Raw genomic sequence first — 7031 nt, 5'->3', positions numbered from 1 at the left:
ACATTGTTACAACACTGTACAACACTGTGAGTGTAATGTTCACTGTTAATTTTTGATTGTTTATTTAACTTTTGTTAATGATCTATTTCACTTGCTTTGGCAATATGAACATGTGTTTCCCGTGCCAATAAATTGAGTGAGCAAAATGGCAGTAGCGTAGGTTAGCATCATGTCTCTTCATTTGTGAGGGCAGATGGTTTAGCAGGAACAGGAGTTCCACACTCCTAAAACATCCGGGTATAAGGGACCGACTGCTAGCTAGCTGGCTGGGTGACTGGCTGGCTGGCTCGCTGGCAGCTCAAAACAAGCTGCTACTCTAATGCAATGAGCTGGGTACTCGACTAAAGACATCTACATCACCCATCACTGCCTGCAATCAGCACTATAGACGCCCCACAGCCAAATGTCTGCGCCCCACTAGGGATATCACTTTGGGCTTAGGCAATCATGGTCTATGCAGCGCAGTGAAGATTCAGAACTCATAGAAAAGTAATTCATAAAATATGCATGTTTAATATTTCAAAGGACAGAACACCCATAAAGTTAATGCAATGCATTTAAGACCACTTATTGCCAATGATTTCCTGTAAACAGTATCGAAAGCTTTTCTCAGCCAATTATACCCTTTTATATTGTTCTGACATTGTCTCCAAGCCAATCAGAGTCTGTGTTCTGAATCAGACACCATTTCCCAGCCGGCTGCCTGTCCACAGACTCTTCAACAGAGAAATCTGACTGAGTTAGAGTATTTATAGAATATGTATATATATATCTGCCCGAAATCATCGTGGCAACTGTAAAGTTTGGTGGAGGAGGAATAATGATCTGGCCTGCATAGAGCCCTGAACTTAACCCCATTGAAAACCTTTGGCATGAATTGGAACACTGACTGCGAGCCAGGCCTAATAATCGCCCGACCTCACCAATATTCTTCTGGCTTAATTAATGGAAGCAAATCCCCGCAGCAATCTTCCAACATCTAGTGGAAAGCCTTCACTATTAAATATTGTGTAAATATATATAGAGATATACAGTGGGGAGAACAAATATTTGATACACTGCCGATTTTGCAGGTTTTCCTACTTACAAAGCATGTAGAGGTCTGTAATTTTTTATCAAAGGAACACTTCAACTGTGAGAGACAGAATCTAAAACAAAAATCCAGAAAATCACATGGTATAATTTTTAAGTAATTAATTTGCATTTTATTGCATGACATAAGTAGTTGATACATCAGAAAAGCAGAACTTAATATTTGGTACAGAAACCTTTGTTTGAAATTACAGGTTTCGGGGCTGTCACTGGGCAATACGGACTTTCAGCTCACTCCAAAGATGTTCTATTGAGTTCAGGTCTGGGGACTGGATAGGCCACACCAGGACCTTGAGATGCTTCTTACGGAGCCACTCCTTAGTTGCCCTGGCTGTGTGTTTCGGGTCGTTGTCATGCTGGATGACCCAGCCACGACCCATCTTCAATGCTCTTACTGAGGGAAGGAGGTTGTTGGCCAAGATATCGCGATACGTGGCCCATCCATCCTCCCCTCAATACGGTGCAGTCGTCCAGTCCCCTTTGCAGAAAAGCATCCCCAAAGAATGATGTTTCCACCTCCATGCTTCACGGTTGGAATGGTGTTCTTGGGGTTGTACTCATCCTTCTTCTTCCTCCAAACACGGTGAGTGGAGTTTAGACCAAAAAGCTCTATTTCTGTCTCATCAGACCACATGACCTTCTCCCATTCCTCCTCTGGATCATCCAGATGGTCATTGGCAGATGGGCCTGGGCATGCGCTGGCTTGAGCAGGGGGACCTTGCGTGCGCTGCAGGATTTTAATCCATGATGGTGTAGTGTGTTAATGGTTTTCTTTGAGACTGTGGTCCCAGCTCTCTTCAGGTCATTGACCAGGTCCTGCTGTGTAGTCCTGGGCTGATCCCTCACCTTCCTCATGATCATTGATGCCCCACGAGGTAAGATCTTGTATGGAGCCCCAGACCGAGGGTGATTGACCGTCATCTTGAACTTCTTCCATTTTCTAATAATTGTGCCAACAGTTGTTGCCTTCTCACCAAGCTGCTTGCCTATTGTCCCGTAGCCCATCCCAGCCTTGTGCAGGTCTACAATTGTATCCCTGATGTCCTTACACAGCTCCCTGGTCTTGGTCATTGTGGAGAGGTTGGAGTCTGTTTGATTGAGGTGTCTGGACAGGTGTCTTTTATACAGGTAACGAGTTCAAACAGGTGCAGTTAATACAGGTAATGAGTCACGGACAGGAGGGCTTCTTAAAGAAAAACTAACAGGTCTGTGAGAGCCGGAATTCTTACTGGTTGGTAGGTGATCAAATACTTATGTCATGCAATAAAATGCTAATTAATTACTTAAAAATCATACAATGTGATTTTCTGGATTTTTGTTTTAGATTCTGTCTCTCACAGTTGAAGTGTACCTATGATAAAAATTACAGACCTCTACATGCTTTCTAAGTAGGAAAACCTGCAAAATCGGCAGTGTATCAAATACTTCTCCCCACTTCTCCCCACTCCCCACTGTACAGTATATACAGTTGAAGTCAGAGGTTTACATACACTTAGGTAGGAGTCATTAAAACAAATTTTTCAACCCCCACAAATTACTTGTTAACTTGTTAACAAACTATAGTTTGGCAAGTCAGTTAGGACATCTACTTTGTGCACGACACAAGTGTTTACAGACAGATTATTTCACTTATAATTCACTGTATCACAATTCCAGTTGGTCAGATGTTTACATACACTTGACTGTGCCTTTAAACAGCTTGGAATATTCCAGAACATTATGTCATGGCTTTAGAAGATTCTGATAGGCTAATTGACATCATTTGAGTCATTTGGAGGTGTAAAAAATTGTAGACCTCCACAAGTCTGGTTCATCCTTGGGAGCAATTTCCAAATGCCTGAAGGTACCACGTTCATCTGTACAAACAATAGTACGCAAGTATAAACACCATGGGACCACGCAGCTGTCATACTGCTCAGGAAGGAGACGCGTTCTGTCTCCTAGAGATGAACGTACTTTGTTGTGAAAAGTGCAAATGAATCCCAGAACAACAGCAAAGGACCTTGTTAAGATGCTGGAGGAAACGGGTACAAAAGTATCTATATCCACAGTAAAACAAGTCCTATATCAACGTAACCTGAAAAGCCGCTCAGCAAGGAAGAAGCCACTGCTCCAAAACCGCCATAAAAAAACCTGACTACGGTTTGCAACTGCACATGGGGACAAAGATCGTACATTTTGAAGAAATGTCCTCTGGTCTGATGAAACAAAAATAAAACTGCTTGGCAATAATGACCATCGTTATGTTTGGAGGAAAAGGGGGAGGCTTGCAAGCCGAAGAACAACATCCTAACTGTGAAGCACGGGAGTGGCAGCATCACGTTGTAGAGGTGCTTTGCTGCAGGAGGGACTGGTGCACTTCAAAATATGAGGGGCGGCAGGTAGCCTAGTTGTTAAAGTGTTGGACTAGTAACCGAAAGGGTGCAAGATCGAATTCCCGTGCCGACAAGGTAAAAATCTGTCGTTCTGCCCCTCAACAAGGCAGTTAACCCACTGTTCCTAGGCCGTCATTGAAAATAATGGCATCATGAAGAAGGAATATTATGTGGTTATATTGAAGCAACATCTCAAGACAGCTTGGTTGCAAATGGGTCTTCCAAATGTACATTGACCCCAAGCATACTTCCAAAGTTGTGACAAAATGGATTAAGGACAACAAAGTCAAAGTATTGGAGTGGCCTTCACAAAGCCCTGACCTCAATCCTGTAGAAAATGTGTGGGCAGAACTGAAAAAGTGTGTGCAAGCAAGGAGGCCTACAAACCTGATTCAGTTACACCAGCTCTGTCAGGAGGAATGGGCCAAAATTCACCCAACTTGTTGTGGGAAGCTTGTGGAAGGCCACCTGAAATGTTTGACCCAAGTTAAACAATTTCAAGGCCATGCTATCATATACTCATTGAGTGTATGTACATTTCTGACCCACTGGGAATGTGATGAAAGAAATAAAAGCTGAAAGAATTCATTCTCTCTACTATTATTCTGACATTTCACATTCTTAAAGTAAAGTGGTGATCCTAACTGACCTAAGATAGGGGATTTTTACGAGAATTAAATGTCAGGAACTTCAACTATATATATATATATATATATATATATATATATATATATATATATATATATATATATATACACACACACACACACACACACACACACACACACACACACACACACACACACACACACACACACACACAGTGGTCCATCTCCTTGACAGGTGGTGCTACTGTGGTGCTTCTGTGGTGCTACGATCAGCCCCATGGTACAGATGAAAATATGTCAGTGTGAGATGAATCCCCTGTGCCCTTGTGGGTAGGGAGGTAGGGACAGAGGACAGGTCCACAAGGAGAGGAGACAGAAGCAAAAACTCTGTTAAATCATTTTCACTTTCCTTCTGTCAGGGAAGAGTCCAGATAAAAACACACAAAGGCTTAGACACAGAGAACCGTCTCTCTGATAAAAAAACGTCACGATAAAAACCTGTTAAAGGAAAACTTTTAAAGATTTGATACATTGTGGCAGAGTAGAGAAAAACTAAGAGAGTTAAAATGAAGCATTTGTTGGAGTTTTTGACAATCTGAGCGCAGAGTATTGCACGTTTTTCTTTGAGGGTTGATATTTAGCCCAGCTGTTGTGTTATAATGTTTGTGTAACGTCTGCTTCCAACTCACACCCTCAAACACGTACAGTGCCTTGCGAAAGTATTCGGCCCCCTTGAACTTTGCGACCTTTTGCCACATTTCAGGCTTCAAACATAAAGATATAAAACTGTATTTTTTGTGAAGAATCAACAACAAGTGGGACACAATCATGAAGTGGAAGGACATTTATTGGATATTTCAAACTTTTTTAACAAATCAAAAACTGAAAAATTGGGCGTGCAAAATTATTCAGCCCCTTTACTTTCAGTGCAGCAAACTCTCCAGAAGTTCAGTGAGGATCTCTGAATGATCCAATGTTGACCTAAATGACTAATGATGATAAATACAATCCACCTGTGTGTAATCAAGTCTCTGTATAAATGCACCTGCACTGTGATAGTCTCAGAGGTCCGTTAAAAGCGCAGAGAGCATCATGAAGAACAAGGAACACACCAGGCAGGTCCGAGATACTGTTGTGAAGAAGTTTAAAGCCGGATTTGGATACAAAAAGATTTCCCAAGCTTTAAACATCCCAAGGAGCACTGTGCAAGCGATAATATTGAAATGGAAGGAGTATCAGACCACTGCAAATCTATCAAGACCTGGCCGTCCCTCTAAACTTTCAGCTCATACAAGGAGAAGACTGATCAGAGATGCAGCCAAGAGACCCATGATCACTCTGGATGAACTGCAGAGATCTACAGCTGAGGTGGGAGACTCTGTCCATAGGACAACAATCAGTCGTATATTGCACAAATCTGGCCTTTATGGAAGAGTGACAAGAAGAAAGCCATTTCTTAAAGATATCCATAAAAAGTGTTGTTTAAAGTTTGCCACAAGCCACCTGGGAGACACACCAAACATGTGGAAGAAGGTGCTCTGGTCAGATGAAACCAAAAATGAACTTTTTGGCAACAATTCAAAACGTTATGTTTGGCGTAAAAGCAACACAGCTCATCACCCTGAACACATCATCCCCACTGTCAAACATGGTGGTGGCAGCATCATGGTTTGGGCCTGCTTTTCTTCAGCAGGGACAGGGAAGATGGTTAAAATTGATGGGAAGATGGATGGAGCCAAATACAGGACCATTCTGAAAGAAAACCTGATGGAGTCTGCAAAAGACCTGAGACTGGGACGGAGATTTGTCTTCCAACAAGACAATGATCCAAAACATAAAGCAAAATCTACAATGCAATGGTTCAAAAATAAACATATCCAGGTGTTAGAATGGCCAAGTCAAAGTCCAGACCTGAATCCAATTTAGAATCTGTGGAAAGAACTGAAAACTGCTGTTCACAAATGCTCTCCATCCAACCTCACTGAGCTCGAGCTGTTTTGCAAGGAGGAATGGGAAAAAATTTCAGTCTCTCGATGTGCAAAACTGATAGAGACATACCCCAAGCGACTTACAGCTGTAATCACAGAAAAAGGTGGCGCTACAAAGTATTAACTTAAGGGGGCTGAATAATTTTGCACGCCCAATTTTTCAGTTTTTGATTTGTTAAAAAAGTTTGAAATATCCACTTCATGATTGTGTCCCACTTGTTGTTGATTCTTCACAAAAAAATACAGTTTTATATGTTTATGTTTGAAGCCTGAAATGTGGCAAAAGTTCGCAAAGTTCAACGGGGCCGAATACTTTCGCAAGGCACTGTATGTTGATAAAAATACAAGTGTTATGCATGGAACTTTAGATAAACTTCTCCTTAATGCAACTGCTGTGTCAGATTTCCAAAAAGCTTTACAGAAAAAGCACACCATGCAATAATCTGAGTACGGCACTCAGACACAAAAACAAACCATACAGATAACCGCCATGTTGTGGAGTCAATAAAAGTCAGAAATAGCGTTATAAATATTCACTTACCTTTGATGATCTTCATCAGAATGCACTCCCAGGAATCCCATTTCCACAATAAATGTTTGTTTTGTTCGATGAAGTCCGTAATTTATGTCCAAAAACCTCCTTTTTGTTCGCGCCTTGAGTTCACAAATACAAACTCACGACGCGCAGGTCAGACGAAAAGTCAAACAATTCCATTACAGTTCGTAGAAACATGTCAAACGATGTATAGAATCAATCTTTGGGATGTTTTTATCATAAATCTTCATAAAAGTTTCAACCAGAGAATTCCTTTGTCTTTAGAAATTCAATGGAATGCAGCTCGCTCTCACGGGAGAGTGTGTGATCAGCTCATGCCACTCTGGCAGACCCCTGACTCAATCAGCTCTCATTCCCCCCTACTTCACAGTAGAAGCCTGAAACAAAGTTCTAAAGACCAGTGACATCTAGT

Source organism: Oncorhynchus tshawytscha, linkage group LG13, assembly GCF_018296145.1.
Source record: "Oncorhynchus tshawytscha isolate Ot180627B linkage group LG13, Otsh_v2.0, whole genome shotgun sequence".
NCBI classification, from domain to species: Eukaryota; Metazoa; Chordata; class Actinopteri; order Salmoniformes; family Salmonidae; genus Oncorhynchus; species Oncorhynchus tshawytscha.
Note: the sequence above shows the minus strand (reverse complement) of the source record.